At 47.8% G+C, this 21,092-nt stretch overlaps 13 non-coding genes across 13 annotated transcripts; all 13 read right to left on the bottom strand.

Annotated features, from left to right (window-relative positions):
- Positions 1–4,463: 4,463 nt before the first annotated feature.
- Positions 4,464–4,537, bottom strand: TRNAI-AAU (transfer RNA isoleucine (anticodon AAU)). The gene has a single exon. It is a non-coding gene; the product is annotated as a tRNA-Ile (tRNA).
- Positions 4,538–4,670: 133 nt separating this feature from the next.
- Positions 4,671–4,744, bottom strand: TRNAI-AAU (transfer RNA isoleucine (anticodon AAU)). Its single transcript has one exon. It is a non-coding gene; the product is annotated as a tRNA-Ile (tRNA).
- A 133-nt stretch (positions 4,745–4,877) lies between these two features.
- On the bottom strand, positions 4,878–4,951 carry TRNAI-AAU (transfer RNA isoleucine (anticodon AAU)). The gene has a single exon. It is a non-coding gene; the product is annotated as a tRNA-Ile (tRNA).
- Positions 4,952–5,084: 133 nt separating this feature from the next.
- On the bottom strand, positions 5,085–5,158 carry TRNAI-AAU (transfer RNA isoleucine (anticodon AAU)). Its single transcript has one exon. It is a non-coding gene; the product is annotated as a tRNA-Ile (tRNA).
- Positions 5,159–10,187: 5,029 nt separating this feature from the next.
- Positions 10,188–10,261, bottom strand: TRNAI-AAU (transfer RNA isoleucine (anticodon AAU)). The gene has a single exon. It is a non-coding gene; the product is annotated as a tRNA-Ile (tRNA).
- A 133-nt stretch (positions 10,262–10,394) lies between these two features.
- Positions 10,395–10,468, bottom strand: TRNAI-AAU (transfer RNA isoleucine (anticodon AAU)). The gene has a single exon. It is a non-coding gene; the product is annotated as a tRNA-Ile (tRNA).
- A 133-nt stretch (positions 10,469–10,601) lies between these two features.
- Positions 10,602–10,675, bottom strand: TRNAI-AAU (transfer RNA isoleucine (anticodon AAU)). Its single transcript has one exon. It is a non-coding gene; the product is annotated as a tRNA-Ile (tRNA).
- Positions 10,676–10,808: 133 nt separating this feature from the next.
- TRNAI-AAU (transfer RNA isoleucine (anticodon AAU)) lies at positions 10,809–10,882 on the bottom strand. The gene has a single exon. It is a non-coding gene; the product is annotated as a tRNA-Ile (tRNA).
- Positions 10,883–15,960: 5,078 nt separating this feature from the next.
- Positions 15,961–16,034, bottom strand: TRNAI-AAU (transfer RNA isoleucine (anticodon AAU)). The gene has a single exon. It is a non-coding gene; the product is annotated as a tRNA-Ile (tRNA).
- Positions 16,035–16,176: 142 nt separating this feature from the next.
- On the bottom strand, positions 16,177–16,250 carry TRNAI-AAU (transfer RNA isoleucine (anticodon AAU)). The gene has a single exon. It is a non-coding gene; the product is annotated as a tRNA-Ile (tRNA).
- Positions 16,251–16,392: 142 nt separating this feature from the next.
- TRNAI-AAU (transfer RNA isoleucine (anticodon AAU)) lies at positions 16,393–16,466 on the bottom strand. Its single transcript has one exon. It is a non-coding gene; the product is annotated as a tRNA-Ile (tRNA).
- A 142-nt stretch (positions 16,467–16,608) lies between these two features.
- Positions 16,609–16,682, bottom strand: TRNAI-AAU (transfer RNA isoleucine (anticodon AAU)). The gene has a single exon. It is a non-coding gene; the product is annotated as a tRNA-Ile (tRNA).
- A 142-nt stretch (positions 16,683–16,824) lies between these two features.
- TRNAI-AAU (transfer RNA isoleucine (anticodon AAU)) lies at positions 16,825–16,898 on the bottom strand. The gene has a single exon. It is a non-coding gene; the product is annotated as a tRNA-Ile (tRNA).
- Between the last annotated feature and the right edge of the window lie 4,194 nt (positions 16,899–21,092).

The following is a 21,092-nucleotide window of genomic DNA, read 5'->3' as shown; positions in this document are numbered from 1 at the left end:
TGGGGGGACATTGTAAAGGTAATCAAAAGAAAACCGCACTTCCAGCAACTTGCACGAAAAAACAACCTCGCGCAGGTAGCCAGTCACAGTACCAGGCATGTTTTCATATGACACAATTCATTCAGGGAGCAGCCTCTGCAATCGCACTTGCATCACAGTTCTTAGAAAGGTATCTTTTTGATCACGGAGGAATATAAATCGCGAAACCACCTGACGCAACAACAGATGTGCAAGGCCAAGCCCGCCCCTTTTAACAGAAATAAACAAATTCGTCCGGGCGGTTTTTTCCCATGTGGATGCCCAAATAAAAACAGCAAAAACGCGGTGCATTTTCTGAATTGAGGTTCGTGAGGCACACAACACATTTATGAGGTACCACAGCCTCGAAATAAGGAAAACATTGCATATAGAAGCGCGCGAAAACATTGACAGTTGCCTTCCTTGCCACGCATCCGCTTTTTCTTTCGCTCTGGATGTTTCTTCCATTCAGTGCACGTTGGGATCTTGATAACATTCTAAAGGCACGCCTAGATATCGCGTCGGGATAGCAGACCATCGCAGCTTACAGAAGAAATCAGGTGTCACGTCCTAATCACCGTGCCAAAACCCAGAGCTTTTCTCCCAATTGATCTTACAGCCGGTTTGATCACAAAATGTTTGGACGACACCCGTGACTTCACAGATGCTCTTTCTGGTTGCACAAAACACTGCTATGTCATCAGCATATGCTAGCATTTTCACGTGTGCTGATTGCAGCTTGAAACCTAAAATGCGATCGCTATCAATGATAGCCAAGCAAAGTGGCTCTAAATACAGTGCAAAAAGAAGGGTGAGAGCGGGCAGCCCAGCCTTACCGATGAACGTACTGCGATGCTGTCAGTCAGTTCCCCATTCACTATAATACGGGTCGTGCAGTTCGCATACGCCATTTTAACACCCTTCACTATGACTTCAACAAGGTTAGAATGCTCCAAAATGGAAAAAAGAATTTCGTGAGAAACACGGTCAACGGCTTTCGCCAAATCTAACTGCATCATGGCTATCTGACCACTGAGTGCATCAACACATTCTAGTACGGTTCTTGCGACATGTATATTCGTGGCAATGGATCGACCCTTGATGCCGCACGTTTGATGAGGCCCAACCAATTTCTTTATCACGCTTTGCAATCGTTTTGCTAAAACCTTCATGTACACTTTGTAGTCAACATTGGTGAGGCTAATCGGTCGATATGACCCCACCAACAGTCGTTTCTCCGGATGATCTGTCTTGGGTATTAGCACAATGTGCGATGTAGAGAAAGACAATGGAACAGTATTACGTTCATAAGCTTCAGTGATTGCATCGAGCATAAACTGAGCCGCATACTGCTGAAAAGTTTTAAAGAAGGCAACGCTTAGACCATCCGGCCCAGGGGCCTTCCAAGGTGTCAGGTCATCTATTGCAGATACTATCTCGTGCAACGTTATCGGTGTTTCTAGGCGCGCTTTACTTTCGTCATCCAGTGCAGGCATCAGTCTTAGAAAATCAGTTTGAAAGCCGCCTACAGTCTGAAGCTTAGCGCGAAGCAGTTCTTCGAAGTGCTCTGCTACCGCACGCTGTATATCTTTAGCATCTTCTGTGATATGGCCGGCATACCTTATACTGCTAATTTCTTTCTGGCAGGTGTATCTTTTCTCGTCTGCTAGTGCTCGTTTTGTCGGCACTTCTCCTGCGAAAAGTTTTTCAGCCCTTGCACGTATGACAGCCGCTGTGTATCTTTCGCTGTCGATTGTTTCCAACTCACTTTTTATCTCTCGTATTTTACTGGCGAAATGCCCTGGCACAAAACTTTCCATGCTCAAAAGACACTGGAGTTCTTCATTCAGTTCTTTTTCTTTTTCTTTCTCTTTATGCCGCACCTTACTGCTCTTTTCTATGGATTTCGATTTGATCCACTCTTTGAAGCTGTCCCATTCCGCTGCAAAACTTACTGGTCGCATAGCAAGACGATTTTCAAACTCGGTCTTAACTTCCGTAAGGAACTCTTCATCGGCGAGAAGTTTGGCATTCAGTTTCCATAGGTGCCAGTTAAAGCGCGACTTCTTTCCTTTTCTACCAAACACTGCACTCACGAGACAATGATCACTGAAAGACACAGGTTTGACCTCATATGCAGTACATAGGGAAACAAGATCAACCGAGGCATACACCCTGTCCAATCTAGCATGGCTATCTCGCTGAAAGTGCGTGAACTCTGGCTGGTTTTCAGTGGAGCACACACTGCTAACATCCTCAAGGCCATTCTCATGCACAAATGCATTCAACAGCTCGGAGCTTCTGTCTCTTCGAGGTTTACACTTCGCCGCTCGGTCCACAGCTGCGCACACACAGTTGTAGTCGCCAAGTACAAGCAAGATTTTGTCGACCTTCAACCACAATTCAATAGACTCAAAAAACAATTCACGTTCGCATTCTGAATTGGGAGCATACACACACACAACACGCCAGCATAAATTACAGTCAGTAACCAAAAGCCGACCACTTGGACAGCAAAAACGGACTCTACGCTTACTCCCAGCGTGTTACGTATAAATAAAAGGCATCCACCCGATAAACCAACAGAATGGCATACACACACATAAAAGTTTGCTTGAAAAGAAGCCACCATACGGTCAGTGCTTTCTTGGCTCTCAATCTTTGACTCTTGCACAGCTGCTATATCTATATCATTATCCAAAAGAAGACGACTGAGCTGGCATTGTCGCCTTCTCGCTCCCAGCCCTCTGACATTCAAAGTAGCTACGTGTAACGGCGAATTAAGCTTGAGAGTCATGTATTAGAAAGAGACGCCCGTACTCGCATGGTGCCTACCTTCATGGTTGCGTGGCCTCCGCTTCTGAAGCACAGTGGCATATGTGTGCATATAATGTCTTCCCAGCAGAACGTCGGGATGCATTTAAACGAAGTGCAAGCACCGTCTGTCATTTTTGCTCACACACGCCCCGCTTGGTTGCAGAATGTTCCTGACGCTGGTCGGTAGGCAGCCGACCCACAAAACGTTCAGGACACCGCAGAACTATGGAGGCGGTTTCCCCGCCTGCCGCGTGTTAGCCGAGAAGTTCGGCTTCGGTCTCAAAGTTGCTCTTCGCATGCCCGCAGTTTTCGGCGGCGGCTCACCACAAACATCGCCTGACAGCTGAGTCTCCTCGACGCTTTCCTCGTGCGGACGTTTTGCGGCAATTAGGGCTGCTGTCTCCGGCCCAACTTCCATGACATCAGTACAGGGAGGCTTAGTACTGAGATCCTCCTCAGCATCAGAAAACTTCATTACGTCTTCAGACGCTTCCTTTGACGCGTTTTCATGGTCCTGGGATGGAACGTTCAAGACATGCCGAGTTTCATTCTTTTCTCTTGAGACCGTCACCTTATTCTTTGTTAAAACCGTCATGGCAGGCGCGTCCTGTTTTGTTGACTGACCTCTAATGTCAGCAGCCTCCTCTGCATCCGCCTCGTCCATAATTAACTCGGACGAGTCTTCGCTGGTCCCAGGTCCGGCAATGCTTGCGTAGGTACGTGCACACTGGCTGTCTTCATGCCCGAACTGTCGACAGGTTCCGCAGCGAGGAACCCGGCACTCTTTGCGAATGTGGCCCGTACTCCGGCAGCGTAGGCACAACGGGGGTCTGCCTGGCACAATGACGAGCGCCAGCTCACCGCTAACGTTCAGCTGATGCGGCAGGTCATCCAGCTTCATGCCAGCTTTCAGCTTTAGCGTGACGAGCCTAGTAGTAGAGCCCTTTTCAAGCATACCTTTAACACGCCAGCGCTCCCGGGTAACTTCCGACACCTTTCCGTACGGCGCAAAGGCAGCACGAACATCCTCGTCCGGCACGTTGTACAGCAGCCAGTGAAGTTTGAGTCGCACGTCCTGGTTCGTCGGATCAATCACCAAGCAGCGGCCGTTCTTCACAGTAAGCTCACCTACACTAACAATCTTAGTCACCGCTTCACTATCCTTGAGAGTGACGGCCCAGACGTGGCTCATCAGATACGCCCCCATAGCGATAACATCGGGGATTAGCGAGTGCTGCGCTAACGCATCCCGGAAATCTTCCACCCGGTACGGGCGGGCCCTAATATCGGCGTGCAAAAAAACGGTATTCGAAACAAACCGACCTGTTGGCAGTGCAGGCAAAACAACCTGGTAACTAGTTTCCTGTTCAGCAGTCCTGTTACCGCGGCCTGACATGGCCGCTGAAGCCGCTCCTGAGGAGCCCTGCATCCTGCGTCCGTTCACTGGCGTGGCCGAAAGCAGAATCACCAACTGAGCTAGCAGGCCGGAACTGTCCGATGGTTCGATATAATCCCTAACATTCGGAACTGAAATGAAAAGCGCTATAATTTGCCCTTTAGCGCCTGATGTCTATGGGGCTCGAAACTCTATGCTTAGTTAAAACCGGGAAGGAGAAAAACAAAAAGAGTGGCCCGCGCAGGGATCGAACCTACGACCTTCGCGTTATTAGCACGACGCTCTAACCAACTGAGCTAGCAGGCCAGAACTGTCCGATGGTTCGATATAATCCCTGACATTTGGAACTGAAACGAAAAGCGCTATTATTTGCCCTTTATCGCCTGATGTTCGAAACTCTATGCTTAGTTAAAACCGGGAAGGAGAAAAACAAAAAGAGTGGCCTGCGCAGGGATCGAACCTACGACCTTCGCGTTATTAGCACGACGCTCTAACCAACTGAGCTAGCAGGCCAGAACTGTCCGATGGTTCGATATAATCCCTGACATTTAGAACTGAAATGAAAAGCGCTATTATTTGCCCTTTATCGCCTGATGTTCGAAACTCTATGCTTAGTTAAAACCGGGAAGGAGAAAAACAAAAAGAGTGGCCTGCGCAGGGATCGAACCTACGACCTTCGCGTTATTAGCACGACGCTCTAACCAACTGAGCTAGCAGGCCAGAACTGTCCAATGGTTCGATATAATCCCTGACATTTAGAACTGAAATGAAAAGCGCTATTATTTGCCCTTTATCGCCTGATGTTCGAAACTCTATGCTTAGTTAAAACCGGGAAGGAGAAAAACAAAAAGAGTGGCCTGCGCAGGGATCGAACCTACGACCTTCGCGTTATTAGCACGACGCTCTAACCAACTGAGCTAGCAGGCCTTTTTTTTTTTTTTTTTTTCTTTATTGCCTGGCTTTGACACAAATACACTGCATTGGAACTCAAAACATCATGAACAAAGGAATAATATATGTACACTAAGGTAGTTAGCGTTGCCTAACACCCACTAAGGGGCAGGCATTGTCATGTTAAAATTCCTTGAGCACCGTCAAAGGTTCCAGCTTTGACAGCCACTCAGGAGCACATGGTTGCAATTTAAGCACGTCGAGCCATCGCTGCACACTTTCACGGAAATACATGCGGGCTGGCCGTGCATCTGGATCGCAGTGATAACCAGCCATTCGTGCGCGCCATATACTGTGGAGGCACATTAACATAATCTGGTCTAACGGCATATCATCGTGGTTATCCAATGGCAAATACCTAATGCCATGGGAATCAAGTGGCAACTGTTTTTTTTATTGTCCTTTGCAGAACATCCCACAAATATACCCCCTCCCAGCAATGCAAAAACACGTGATCTATTGTCTCTGGCTGTTTGCAGATGAGACATTGGGCCCCCCACGGTAGGAACATACCCTTTTCCTCCATAAATGATTTTACACTCAAAGTACCGGTATGTAGCATAAAGAAAAACGTTTTAGCTCCCGGAGCAACTTGCATTTTCTTTACGCGTTTTAATACATTACTTCCTGTGCCTCCATAGTATATATAATGCTCGGTACAAGGGCACCGGGAAGACCACTTCACAAACATCCTTGTATAATGTTCTCCTGTTAACATTACTTAAATACTCTTTCGAAAACCGTGCGCTTAAGAATTTTGCGCTCAAAACAATTTCCCTAAAGAATCCAAAAAGAGAACCCGACATACTTTGAGTATAAACTACGAAATCAGGCAAAGCTCGACCAAGTCTTTGTTGACACACTGTGCGCAGGAATGGATCGCTGGCATCTCTAAAAAACATAAACCTGTGGACAATCTGTCGCACAAACAAATGACCCAGACCAAGCCCCCCATGCTTCACCTGCCGGAACAAATTTGTCCGACTGCACCTCTCCCAACTCGAGGCCCAAACAAACACCGCAAAAACTCGATGCAATTTTTGCACATTTACACGGGAGCAATGCAACACTTGCATAACATACCATAGCTTACTAATTAAAAACAGGTTGCAAACTGCGGCTCTTGCAAATATTGATAATTGAGCGCTTTTCCATTTCTCCGCTTTTTCACGGGTTTCTTTGACCTGCTCTAGCCAGTATGGCTCGCTTTCCTTGTAAAATTTCAAGGGCACACCCAAGTACTTTGCAGGCGTTGTAACCCACGATACATTAGCGAAAGTGTCGGGGGTCAGCTGCCATTCTCCGTGCCAAAATCCCAGGCACTTACCCCAGTTAACTTTACTCCCTGTGACTTTGCTAAAATGTTTTACCACATCCACTGTCCTCTTTATACTCTCTTTATTCACACAAAATACCGCAACGTCATCTGCGTAAGCCAGCAATTTGACTTCTGACTCCTGCAGTCGAAAACCATCAATGTCATTGTTTTGTAGGATGCTTAAACACAAACTTTCAATATAAATGCCGAACAAAAGAGGGCTGAGGGGGCAACCTTGGCGCACTGAACGTCGTACGTTGATGGGGGCCCCCAGTGACTTATTGACAATTAATCTCGTAGTGCAGTTACGGTACGCCAAGGCCACTCCCTCTCGAATAACAGAGCCGACATTAACATAGTCTAATATACTGAACAGAATAGTATGCGCCACACAATCAAAAGCTTTCTCCAAGTCCAACTGCAGTAACGCAACACATGCATGAGTTGCATCGCAGCATTCGAGCACACTTCTCGCTTTGTGAATGTTCTGAAAGATAGATCGCCCTTTGATACCGCACGTTTGGTGAGGGCCCACTAGTTCGCATATAACCGTTTGTAGTCTGCCAGCAAGCACCTTCATATAAATCTTGTAATCAACGTTTGTCAGAGCAATGGGCCTGTAAGACGACAACTGCCTAAGCTTATCTGGTTGGTCAGTTTTCGGAATAAGTACTGTGTGCGACGATCCGAAAGACGCAGGCAGTGCCTTCAGTTCATACGCTTCATTAAATAAGGCACACAACAAAGGAGATAGCTGTTCCTTGAACGCTTTATAAAAAGCCGCACTCAGGCCATCAGGCCCGGGTGATTTCCCTGGGTTTAAATTTTCTATTGCCTGCTGCACTTCTTTTTCGCTTATTGGCCGCTCCAGTCTTTCTTTTTGTTCCTCGTCAATTTTTGGCATCACGTCAAGAAAGGATTCTTTAAAACGGTCCAAATAAACCTCTCGGGAAGAAAATAGATCTTCATAATACTCCCGGAAAGCTTTCGCGATTCCTTCGTTATCGGTTTCTGTGCGTCCTGCCCAATCTACCTCTGCCACGTGATTTCGCCTTGCATTTGCTTTTTCTATTCCCAACGATCTTTTTGTCGGCGTCTCATCCATGGCCAATTTTTCCGCTCTTGCACGCACTAACGCTCCTTGGTATCTGTCTTCTTCTATCAAGTTAATCTGTTCTTTTATTTTTCGAATATCCTCTATCCATCTGCCGGGTGCCTTACATTCCTGTTCGTGTAGTTTTGCAAGCAAAGCCTTAAGCTGGGTTTCTGTAATTTTCTTCTCGTACACCAGGCAACTTGATCTGTCAATGGCTTTAATTTTAATCTGTTCCTTGCACAACTCCCACTGTTTCCAGATTTCGAGCAAAGTCCCTGGCCTCACTTTAATCAATTCATTCAATACCACGCGTCTAAAGGCATCATCATTAAGCAATTTATTGTTAAATTTCCATAACTCCCAGCTAAATGCATTGCTTCGTTTTTTGGTGCCGAATAAGCATTGCACCAAACAGTGATCCGTGAATGTCATAGGCACAACTCGGTATTCATTGCATGAAGGAATCAAATCCAGCGACGCGTAAATTCTGTCCAGACGCGCGTGGCTAGAACCTTGGAAGTGCGTGTACTGAACGGCACGCGGTCCTTCCAAGCAATCAGCCACATCCTCCATATTCCATTCGCTTGTTAACTGGCATAACATTTCAGTGCTCTTGTCTCTGAATCCGCGTGTGCTGGTTTTGTCTCGAGCATTCAGTACACAGTTAAAATCGCCCAGCAATACTACCTGCCTTTCCGTACTTAACTGCTGCATAACATTCTCGAAAAACACTGTTCTTTCCTCCACACAGTTAGGAGCGTACACACAAATAATGCGCCACTCAACACCGCTGTATACACAATCAGCCACTACACACCGTCCAGAAGAGCATGAGGAGTAGCCCTTTACAACCAGACCAGGCAGCTTTTTGACAAACAATACACACCCGGCCGATGTCCCAACTGCGTGGCTAACAATGGCGTAAAATCTAGCCGTGAAACGTCGCACCATGCTCCCGGTCTCTTCCTCCCCGTCAACCTTAGTTTCTTGCACGGCAAGCACGTCAATATCGTGGTCAATTAAGAGCCGATGCATCTGGCTCTGCTTCTTTTTGCCTGCCAATCCCCTGACATTTAACGTGGCTACTCTTAAGGTGGTTTCGGGCGCCATTTTCATCAAGGGTGAAGAGACCGAAAGCATGGTGCTTACCTTTCCCGTCTAGCGCGTTGCTAGACGCCGTCGTTTGATCCATCCCCGTCCGGTGCGAGCGGCTGACCCGGCAGCAGGGGCACTTTATCCGCTACCCGTCTCTCTGATGAAATGTTTGGCCGCGGACGTAGCGTGCACCGCCGGGATTGCCCCGTTTTTGCTGGTGGCTCGTCGACGCTGGGGGCTGACGCCTGGATACCTTCGGGTTCGGACTGTGTGTGGGATCGCTTGGCTGGGGCTGGGACGCCTGGCTTACGAACAAAGCTGGTGTCTGAGTGCTCCTCCCCATTATCCTGTTCCATGCCGTTTGAAGGCTCAAGTGACGGGCCTTCCTCATTGCTAGGGAGCTGAGGTGCAGAGTCCGCTCTCCCAACATCCCTCGCAGCATTGCCGCTTTCTGCCGAGTCCACCGACGAATCCGTCTCCCGTGTCTGCGTTCGCACCTCTCCGGCACCCTTCGCCGCCTCCTCCGCCTCGACCACGTCCATGGTGAGCTCCGCCGACCGTTCCGCGGTTCCATGTCCCGCTGCCGAAGCGTACGAAAGCACACAGGCTGCCTCGTCATGACCGTAGCGTCTACACTTTGGACAACGCGGCACCTTACATTCTCGTCGAACGTGACCGGTACCACGGCAGCGCAGGCACTGCATCGCTCGCCCAGGCACCACGACAAGGGCCAGCTCTCCGGCCACTCGCAGCTGGTGAGGTAAGTCATCGACCTTAATCCCGGGTTTCAATTTCAGGAGCACAGTCCTCGTGGTGGACCCCTTCTCCATGACGCCTTGAACTCTCCACCTCTCCCGGGTCACCTCGGTCACCTTCCCAAAAGCCGCAAAAGCCGTCCGTATGTCGTCGTCTGCCACACCGTACAACATCCAGTGAAGTCGCAGCTTCACCTGTTGGTCCTCGGGATCGATAATGAGGCAACGGCGTCCCTTAACTTCGAGCTCCTTGAAAGCCGCCAGTTTCTTCGTTGCTTCTGTGCTGCTTAACGTGACCGCCCAAACATGGTTGATCTGATACGCCCCCAACGCCACAACGTCGGGGAGCGCACCAGCGTTGGCAAGGGCGTCGCGGAAATCCTCGACCCTGTATGGCCTGACTCGCACATCGCCGTGCAAAAAAAGCATGTTAAAAACAACGCGTCCGGTGGGCAAAGTTGGCAGAATAATCTGATATTCGCTATCATCCATGTCTTCAAGCCTGTTTCCGCGGCTGGAAATGGCCGCTATCGCCGCTCCGCTGGAGCACATGATTCTGCCACCGTTCACTACGGTATCCGGAAGTAGAATGACTGAGCTAGCAGGCCAGAACTGTCCGATGGTTCGATATAATCCCTGACATTTGGAACTGAAACGAAAAGCGCTATTATTTGCCCTTTATCGCCTGATGTTCGAAACTCTATGCTTAGTTAAAACCGGGAAGGAGAAAAACAAAAAGAGTGGCCTGCGCAGGGATCGAACCTACGACCTTCGCGTTATTAGCAATACGCTCTAACCAACTGAGCTAGCAGGCCAGAACTGTCCGATGGTTCGATATAATCCCTGACATTTAGAACTGAAACGAAAAGCGCTATTATTTGCCCTTTATCGCCTGATGTTCGAAACTCTATGCTTAGTTAAAACCGGGAAGGAGAAAAACAAAAAGAGTGGCCTGCGCAGGGATCGAACCTACGACCTTCGCGTTATTAGCACGACGCTCTAACCAACTGAGCTAGCAGGCCAGAACTGTCCGATGGTTCGATATAATACCTGACATTTGGAACTGAAATGAAAAGCGCTATTATTTGCCCTTTATCGCCTGATGCTCGAAACTCTATGCTTAGTTAAAACCGGGAAGGAGAAAAACGAAAAGAGTGGCCTGCGCAGGGATCGAACCTACGACCTTCGCGTTATTAGCACGACGCTCTAACCAACTGAGCTAGCAGGCCAGAACTGTCCGATGGTTCGATATAATCCCTGACATTTGGAACTGAAATGAAAAGCGCTATTATTTGCCCTTTATCGCCTGATGTTCGAAACTCTATGCTTAGTTAAAACCGGGAAGGAGAAAAACAAAAAGAGTGGCCTGCGCAGGGATCGAACCTACGACCTTCGCGTTATTAGCACGACGCTCTAACCAACTGAGCTAGCAGGCTTTTTTTTTTTTTTTTTTTTTTATTACCGACTTGGCAACTACAAAGAACGATGAAAAGTCGCATGGAATTAAAAACACAAGTCACTTTCTTACAGGTTTCTTGTGATAAAATGGATTAGGTGACATGAGCTTGTCCAAGACTGGCAGCCAATCCGGGGGTTCAGATTGCCCTCCGAAAAGATCACGCGTGTACATTACACTTTCAACAAAGTATTGATGGGCTGGGTGTACGACAACATGCCCATGGCGAACATCCATCCGCGTTCTCCATATGCTGTGCATACACAAGACCATCAATAAATCACTGGGCACTTCTCCTGGCTGGGCGCATGGAAGGTAGCGTATGCCAAACGGCGTTATTGGTAAGTCCTTTTTAATAGTACGCTGAAGCACGTCCCACAAAAAAACCGCATCGTGACAATCAAGGAAAATATGCTCTATGGTTTCCAGCTTTTTGCAAATTAAACAGTCAGCAGACCAAGGCACGAAAAGGCCTTTGCTTTCCAGCCATGGCTTCACCGGAAGAGTGCCGGTATGCAATTGAAAAAAGAAAGATTTAACGGACGATCTGATGGGCATTCTTTTCACTCTCTTCAACACGTCCCGCTCCGGACCCAAAGCATATACAGCGCGATAAAGAGGCGCAGGTAAAAAGGTTTCCAATAAATCTTTGTACAGCCGTTTTCGCGTAACAGTACACATATACTCATTTGAAAATCTCGCCTTCACTATTTGGAAGGACGCGACAACTTCGCGAAGAAAAGCACTTAGAGCCATTGTCCCTGTAGACATAGTCGAAACTACATATTCCGGCAGTGAATCACGCAATCGCACTTGGATTACCGTTCTAAGAAAAACATCGCTTTGTTCGCGCAAAAAAAAGAACCTTGTTACAATCTGCTTTAAGTATAAATGTGACAAGCCCAGTCCACCGTTATGCACCGTATGAAAAAGATTGCATCGACTGGTACGCTCCCATGTTGAAGCCCACACAAACGTGGCAAATACCCTATGCAGTTTTTGAACAGAGATTCTTGACATAGATAACACTTGCAGCATGTAAAAAATTTTTGCAACTAGGAACATATTGCAAACGGTAGCTCTTGCGAACATAGAAAAGTTATGTCCTCCCCATTTGTTTGTTTGGGTTTTCACTTGCTCAATTTCACCGGCCCAACATTCCTTGCTTTCACGGTAGTGCTTTAGTGGCACACCAAGGTAATTGCCTGGCGTTATTGTCCATTGCATACTGGAGAACAGTTCAGGCGCGTATTGCCAGTTTCCGTGCCAAAATCCTAAACACTTTGGCCAACTAATTTCACTTCCACTTGCAGTGCAAAAGGCAGTGGCTTCTTTTACAACTTCTTGCACGCTCTCATGGTCAGTACAAAAAACCGCAATATCGTCCGCGTATGCCAAAACCCGAATTTCACTTTGAAAAAATCTATAACCGCGTATGTTTGGCCTTGTAAGCAATCTTAGACAGAAAGGCTCCAGATAAAGCGCAAACAAAAGGGGAGACAGAGGACAGCCCTGCCTTACTGACGACTGAACAGGTATACGATCAGTTAACTGCTTATTCACGACCAGTCTCGCTGAACAGCACTCGTAAGCCATTTTCACGCCCTTTGTAATCACGGAACCAGCATTGACATACTCTAAAACAGAGAACAAAATTTCATGTACCACTTTATCAAATGCTTTGTGGAGGTCTAATTGCATCATGGCTACGTGGTCATGCATCGCGTCACAACATTCGAGTACACTCCTTGCTGCGTGTATGTTAGTAAAAATGGTCCTTCCTTTTATACCGCATGTCTGATGTGGGCCTACAAGAGAAGTAATTACACTTTGGAGTCGTCGTCCTAATACTTTCATGTAAATTTTATAGTCAACATTCGTTAGACTTATAGGACGGTAAGACGCTACAGACTGAAGCTTAACATGGTCATCTGTTTTCGGGATTAGTACAATGTGTGACATTCGAAAAGACGGAGGAGGTACGTTCTTTTCGTAGCATTCACTAATAACTCTTTCCAGTAAAACAGCCATTTCAGTTGGAAAGGCCTTGTATATGGCAGCACCAAGACCATCTGGTCCGGGTGACTTATTGGAATTTAATTCCCCGATAGCGGCCTCAATTTCCTCGGAAGTAATACTTGCTTCAAGTGTCTGCGCCACTTCGTCTTCTACTCTTGGCATCAGCGAAAGAAAGTCTTTTCTGAAGCGTTCAATGTCCGGTGTTTTCAGGCTAAACAATTCGCTGTAAAATTCTACAAACGCCCGTTCAATCGTTTTTTTTCCCGAGGTAACTACGTTCTGATAGCAGATTTCTTTTATCTCTTTTGACACTGCGTACCTTTTTTCGTCACTAAGTGCCCTTTTCGTGGGCGTCTCTCCGAGCCACAATTTTTCGCTGCGTGCCCTTATCACCGCACCGCGATACTTCTCTTCGTCTATCACCTCAAGTTTGGTTTTTATCTTTTTTATATCTTGGGCGAACAAGCCAGGCTTAACGCTCTCCATGCTAAGCATGTATTCAAGTGTGCTACGAAGTTCTTTTTCTTGTTCTCTTTCTTTACGTCGGAGAGTGCATGCTCGGTCAATAGCAGCTATCTTTATCTCGCACTTAAACTGCTCCCATGCTTGTATAAAATTAGAGTCATTTTGTAACATATGCCTAATATATTCTTTAACTTTAGTGGTAAACTCTTCATCCAGCAGCAGTTTTTCATTAAATTTCCATAGCTCCCAATTGAACTTTGTTGCCTTACTTTTCATGCCTAGAGTAATCATTACGAGGGAGTGGTCACTAAAGCTCATGGGAAGTGTTTCATATTCCGAGCACAAGGGCACACAATCAATGGGAACATATATTCGGTCCAACCTTGCATGACAGCTACCTTGAAAGTGCGTGAACTTTGCTTGGCCTTCATGCGTCATTATACAGCCAGCATCTTCAAGCTCTGCCTCAATAACAATGTCAGTAAGTAACTCTGCACTCTTGTCACGAAGGACACGGTCTCTTGTTCTATCTTCCGGTCTACAGACACAGTTGAAGTCTCCAAGCAGGAGAACACGCCTCTCATGTATTAGGAAGGATTTCATATAGTGAAAAAACTCTTCCCGCTCAAACGTTCTAGTCGGCGCATAAACGCAGATCACTCTCCAGTCCAATCCAGAAAAAGTGAAATCACATATCAATAGCCGCCCACTCTCATACGAGAACACAGACTGCACACACTCTATGCAATTTCGAATGAAAATGACACATCCCCCCGATCTTCCAACCGCATGACAAACGCAAACACTATATCTAGAACGATATATTTCAGCCATTTTCTCTGTTTGTTGTTCGCTTTCCATTTTGCTCTCTTGAACTGCTAGCACATCAATTTCATTTTCCAGCAGAATGCGGTTAAGCTGCAGTTGTCTCCGACGCGTTGACAGCCCTCTCACATTTAGCGTGGCTACGCGCAAGCTAGTGGTTAAATTCGTCGCCATCTCAAGAAATTATATATCGCGAAACATATATCACTCACATCGCTTTTGCAGAAAGACAGCATTGCGGTTAATCTGTTGCACGGGATGACCATTCTTCCTTTTTGCCGAGTCCGTCCGTCGTTCCAAGCGCTGCTCCCGATCATGGACCGGGCTTGTAACGTCTCGACCGGAAAGGATACCCCCGCTATGGCGGAGGCACAGGTGACACAGTTCTCCGGTCTGGGGGCACGTTTGGCCTTGGCTTGAAGGACGCCCGGCGAAGGGGGGCTGCCTTCAGTGGAGGCTGTCCGCTTTCCGCTCCTCCTTGGGTTGATTCCTCGTTGACACTGTCTTCGTGCACCCGCTTCACAGGCAAGGTAGAAGCAGCTGGCATCTCAGCTTCAGTGTCCCCCTGTTCCTCACTGTGTTGCGTAGCCGACGCTGGGCTTGCTGCACTGGCATTGCCGTTTTCTTTCGTGGGTGTCTCGGTCCCAGCGACATTCGGCAACGGAACTATCAACTCTGATTCACAGTGTTCTTTAGGGGCAGGGGTCTTCTCAGAGGACTGTCCGTTCTGTTCTGCCTCCTCAGTGATTCCACTGCTCGCTTCCTCGGCGTCCACTGCGTCCATCAAGTGCTCGCCTGCCACTTCACTCGGCACGGGGCCTGCAACGTTGGCATACGTGCGCACACACTGCGACTCGTCATGGCCGTAGCGACGACACAGCCCGCAGCGCGGCACACGACACTCACGACGTATATGTCCTTTCCCGCGGCACCGGAGGCAAAGCGGGGCTCTGCCTGGGACGTGGACGAGTGCGACGTCCTCGGCGACCCGAAGCTGATGCGGCAGGTCCTCGATGGTAACGCCCACTTTGAGCTTCAGCGTGACCGTTCGTGTCGTTGAAGCCTTGTCGACACAACCTTGCACTCTCCACTTGTCTCTTGAAATTTCCGTAACTTTTCCAAAAGCTGCCAACGCCGCTCGCACGTCATCGTCTTGCACGCCGTGAAGCAGCCAGAAAAGCTTCAACCTGATGCCTTGGTTACAGGGGTCAATGACCACGCAGCGGTGCTCCTTCACTTCAATAGCTTGGGCTTCCAAAATCTTCGCTTTCGCCTCTTCACCTTTAAACGTTACCGCCCACACGTGATTCATTTGGTATGCCCCGAGGGCAACCACTTCCGGCAGCAGTGAAAGACGAGCGAGGGAGTCTCGAAAGTGCTCCACCCGGTACGGCCTGGCTTTTATGTCGCCATGCAAAAAAACAGTATGTAAAACACTCGAACCTGTAGGCAGATGCGGTAGAACCAGTTCATAATCCTTGGTAGGCCTTTCCGTGCTCCTGATACCACGGCCCAGCTGGGCCGCTGAATCCGCTCCTTGGGAGCCCATGATAATCACGTCCGTCACGCTCGGTGGCCGGAAGTGGAATCTACTGAGCTAGCAGGCCAGAACTCTCCGATGGTTCGATATAATCCCTGACATTCGGAATTGAAATCAAAAGCGCTATAATTTGCCCTTTAGCGCCTGCTGTTTCTCGGGCTCGAACCTCTATGATGAGGTAAAACCGGGAAGGAGAAAAATAAAAAGAGTGGCCTGCGCAGGGATCGAACCTACGACCTTCGCGTTATTAGCACGACGCTCTAACCAACTGAGCTAGCAGGCCAGAACTCTCCGATGGTTCGATATAATCTCTGACATTCGGAATTGAAATCAAAAGCGCTATAATTTGCCCTTTAGCGCCTGCTGTTTCTCGGGCTCGAACCTCTATGATGAGGTAAAACCGGGAAGGAGAAAAATAAAAAGAGTGGCCTGCGCAGGGATCGAACCTACGACCTTCGCGTTATTAGCACGACGCTCTAACCAACTGAGCTAGCAGGCCAGAACTCTCCGATGGTTCGATATAATCTCTGACATTCGGAATTGAAATCAAAAGCGCTATAATTTGCCCTTTAGCGCCTGCTGTTTCTCGGGCTCGAACCTCTATGATGAGGTAAAACCGGGAAGGAGAAAAATAAAAAGAGTGGCCTGCGCAGGGATCGAACCTACGACCTTCGCGTTATTAGCACGACGCTCTAACCAACTGAGCTAGCAGGCCAGAACTCTCCGATGGTTCGATATAATCTCTGACATTCGGAATTGAAATCAAAAGCGCTATAATTTGCCCTTTAGCGCCTGCTGTTTCTCGGGCTCGAACCTCTATGATGAGGTAAAACCGGGAAGGAGAAAAATAAAAAGAGTGGCCTGCGCAGGGATCGAACCTACGACCTTCGCGTTATTAGCACGACGCTCTAACCAACTGAGCTAGCAGGCCAGAACTCTCCGATGGTTCGATATAATCCCTGACATTCGGAATTGAAATCAAAAGCGCTATAATTTGCCCTTTAGCGCCTGCTGTTTCTCGGGCTCGAACCTCTATGATGAGGTAAAACCGGGAAGGAGAAAAATAAAAAGAGTGGCCTGCGCAGGGATCGAACCTACGACCTTCGCGTTATTAGCACGACGCTCTAACCAACTGAGCTAGCAGGCCATTTTTTTTTTCTTTATTGCCTGACTTTGACACAAATACAACGCACTGGAAAACAAAAACAACAGGAACAAAGGAATAATATATGTACACAAAGCTAGTTCGCGTTGCCTATCCCCCACTGAGGGGCAGGCATTGTCATTTTAAAATTCCTTGAGCACCGTCAAAGGTTCCAGCTTTGACAGCCACTCAGGAGCACATGGTTGCAATTTAAGCACGTCGAGCCATCGCTGCACACTTTCACGGAAATACATGCGGGCTGGCCGTGCATCTGGATCGCAGTGATAACCAGCCATTCGTGCGCGCCATATACTGTGGAGGCACATTAACATAACCTGGTCTAACGGCATATCATCGTGGTTATCCAATGGCAAATACCTAATGCCATGGGAATCAAGTGGCAACTGTTTTTTAATTGTCCTTTGCAGAACATCCCTCAAATATACCCCCTCCCAGCAATGCAAAAACACGTGATCTATTGTCTCTGGCTGTTTGCAGATGAGACATTGGGCCCCCCACGGTAGGAAAATACCCTTTTCCTCCATAAATGATTTTACACTCAAAGTACCGGTATGTAGCATAAAGAAAAAAGTTTTAGCTCCCGTAGCAACTTGCATTTTCTTTACGCGTTTTAATACATTACTTCCTGTGCCTCCATAGTATAAAGCTCGGTACAAGGGCACCGGGAACACCACTTCACAAACATCCTTGTATAATGTTCTCCTGTTAACATTACTTAAATACTCTTTCGAAAAACGTGCGCTTAAGAATTTCACGCTCAAAACAATTTCCCTAAAGAATCCAAAAAGAGATCCCGGCATACATTGCGTATAAACTACGAAATCAGGCAACCTCGACCAAGTCTTTGTTGACACACTGTGCGCAGGAATGGATCACTGGCATCCCTAAAAAACATAAACCGGTTGACAATCTGTCGCACAAACAAATGACCCAGACCAAGCCCTCCATGCTTCACCTGCCGGAACAAATTTGTCCGACTGCACCTCTCCCAACTCGAGGCCCAAACAAACACCGCAAAAACTCGATGCAATTTTTGCACATTTACACGGGAGCAATGCAACACTTGCATTACATACCATAACTTACTAATTAAAAACAGGTTGCAAACTGCGGCTCTTGCAAATATTGATAATTGAGCGCTTTTCCATTTCTCCGCTTTTTCACGGGTTTCTCTGACCTGCTCTAGCCAGTAAGGCTCGCTTTCCTTGTAAAATTCCAAGGGCACACCCAAGTACTTTGCAGGCGTTGTAACCCACGGCACATTAGCGAAAGTGTCGGGGGTCAGCTGCCAGTCTCCGTGCCAAAATCCCAGGCACTTACCCCAGTTAACTTTACTCCCTGTGACTTTGCTAAAATGTTTTACCACCTCCACTGTCCTCTTTATACTCTCCTTATTCACACAAAAAACCGCAACGTCGTCTGCGTAAGCCAGCAATTTGACTTCTGACTCCTGCAGTCGAAAACCATCAATGCCATTGTTTTGTAGGATGCTTAAACACAATGTTTCAATATAAATGCCGAACAAAAGAGGGCTGAGGGGGCAACCTTGGCGCACCGAACGTCGTACGTTGATGGGGGCCCCCAGTGACTTATTGACAATTAATCTCGTAGTGCAGTTACGGTACGCCAAGGCCACTCCCTCTCGAATAAGAGAGCCGACATTAACATGGTCTAATATACTGAACAGAATAGCATGCGCCACACAATCAAAAGCTTTCTCCAAGTCCAACTGCAGTAAAGCAACACACGCATGAGTTGCATCGCAGCATTCGAGCACACTTCTCGCTTTGTGAATGTTCTGAAAGATGGATCGCCCTTTGATACCGCACGTTTGGTGAGGGCCCACTAGTTCGCATATAACCGTTTGTAGTCTGCCAGCAAGCACCTTCATATAAATCTTGTAATCAACGTTTGTCAGAGCAATGGGCCTGTAAGACGACAACTGCCTAAGCTTATCTGGTTGGTCAGTTTTCGGAATAAGTACTGTGTGCGACGATCCGAAAGACGCAGGCAGTGCCTTCAGCTCATACGCTTCATTAAATAAGGCACACAACAAAGGAGATAGCTGTTGCTTGAACGCTTTATAAAAAGCCGCACTCAGGCCATCAGGCCCGGGTGATTTCCCAGGGTTTAAATTTTCTATTGCCTGCTGCACTTCTTTTTCGCTTATTGGCCGCTCCAGTCTTTCTTTTTGTTCGTCATCAATTTTTGGCATCGCGTCAAGAAAGGATTCTTTAAAACGGTCCAAATTAACCTCTTGGGACGAAAATAGCTCTTCATAATACTCCCGGAAAGCTTTCGCGATTCCTTCGTTATCGGTTTCTGTGCGTCCTGCCCAATCTACCTCTGCCACGTGATTTCGCCTTGCATTTGCTTTTTCTATTCCCAACGATCTTTTTGTCGGCGTCTCATCCATGGCAAGTTTTTCCGCTCTCGCACGCACCAGTGCTCCGCGATAACGGTCTTCGTCATTCAGTTGAAGTCTTTGTTTTATTTTTCTAATATCGTCCATGTATAACCCTGGCGTGTTACACTCCAGGCCTAACAATTTATCTAGCAAAGATCTTAAATGCATTTCATTTTGATTTTCTTGAAACCTTATGCAGCTGGCCTTTTCTATAGCTTTGATTTTTATTTGTTGCTTACACAGTTCCCATTCTTGACCCAGTTCGTGGCTGTCCTCCTGACAAATCCTACCAATTTCTTCTTCTACTAGTCTGGTGAATTGCTCGTCATTCAGCAGTTTATTATTTAACTTCCACAATTCCCAACTAAAACCGCTACCTCTCTTTCTTGTTCCAATTGTACACTGAACCATGCAGTGATCTGAGTACGTTACCGCCAAAACATAATAATCCTGACATTTTGGAGCCAGTTCTGCGGCCACATAAATTCTGTCAAGGCGGGCGTGGCTAGCACCCTGAAAATGCGTATACTGAACCTGTCGCTCGCTCGTGAGACACTCTGCAACGTCTTCCAGTGCAAACTCGTCAATCAAGCGCGAAAGTACCTCTGTGCTACGATCCCTAAATGTACGATGGCTAGTTTTGTCACCGGAGCTCAGTACACAATTGAAATCTCCCAGAAAGACAAGTTGCTTATCCGTGTTTAAATAATCTTCAACAAAATCAAACAAAGCAGCCCTCTCATCAACTACCGTAAGTGCATATATACAAACAGCACGCCACTCAGCCGAGCAAAAACTAAAATCGAGGACCACACCCCGACCCGACGGAAAAGAAGCATGCGACTGCACTACAAGACCCGGCAACTTCTTCACAAACAGGACGCATCCAGCAGAAGTACCGACTGCATGGCTGACAACTGCGTAAAACCGCGACGTGAAACGTTGCACCATGCTCTCGGTCTCTTGCTCACCCTCGACTTTTGTCTCTTGAACTCCAAGTATATCGATGTCATTTTCATTTAAAAGGCGCAGGACCTGGCTCTGCTTCCTTTTTGCTGCTAGACCTCTCACGTTAAGGGTCGCAACCTTTAGTGACAGTACATAAGCCATTTTCTTAGAGTGAAAAGAGGCCAAGAGAATGGTGCTTACCCTTCACGTCTAGCATGGCGCTAGACGCTTTCGTTGACGCCAGAGCCATGAGGTTGGACTGGCAGACCTTGTGACGGGGGCGGCTTTTCGGCAGCTCTCCTGTCCGTCGAGACATTCGGTCTTGGTTTGAAGGTCGCCCTCCTCCCTATTGGCGTTTTTATCGGCGGCTCGTCGTTGCTAGCTGTATCTGCCTCATTCGTCTCACTGGCGCTCCCGTCGTGGGCACGCTTCGCAGGGCCCTGGACGTTGGTCGCTCGGCCGCTGCTCCCTTTGAGGGTCCCCCTTCTGCCCGCAGACTCCGGAAGTTAAATTTTTGAGCTCTCGGCATCGCTCACCTTTTCTTCTTCCGACGGTCCGTTGCTTGGCAGTGCCACTTCCCTGTCTGGTCCACCGAGCCTCTCGTCACCACCCCCCGGGGGCACTAACATGCCTGTCGTTGCTGTCACCCTCTCGTCCTCTCCGACCCCTTTTGCGGCATCCTCCGTCTCTGCGACATCCATTCGGTGTTCCGTCATGTCCGCCCTCGCTGTTGGTGCAGTGGCCACTGCATACGTTCGTACGCAGTCTTCCTCCGAGTGGCCAAACCGCTTACAGTCGCACACCGCGGAATCTTACATTCC

The sequence above is a fragment of the Amblyomma maculatum genome, chromosome 5 (assembly GCF_055883805.1).
Source record: "Amblyomma maculatum isolate TAMU_Amacu chromosome 5, ASM5588380v1, whole genome shotgun sequence".
Classification (NCBI taxonomy): Eukaryota; Metazoa; Arthropoda; class Arachnida; order Ixodida; family Ixodidae; genus Amblyomma; species Amblyomma maculatum.
Note: the sequence above shows the minus strand (reverse complement) of the source record. Positions and strands in the feature narration are given on the sequence as shown.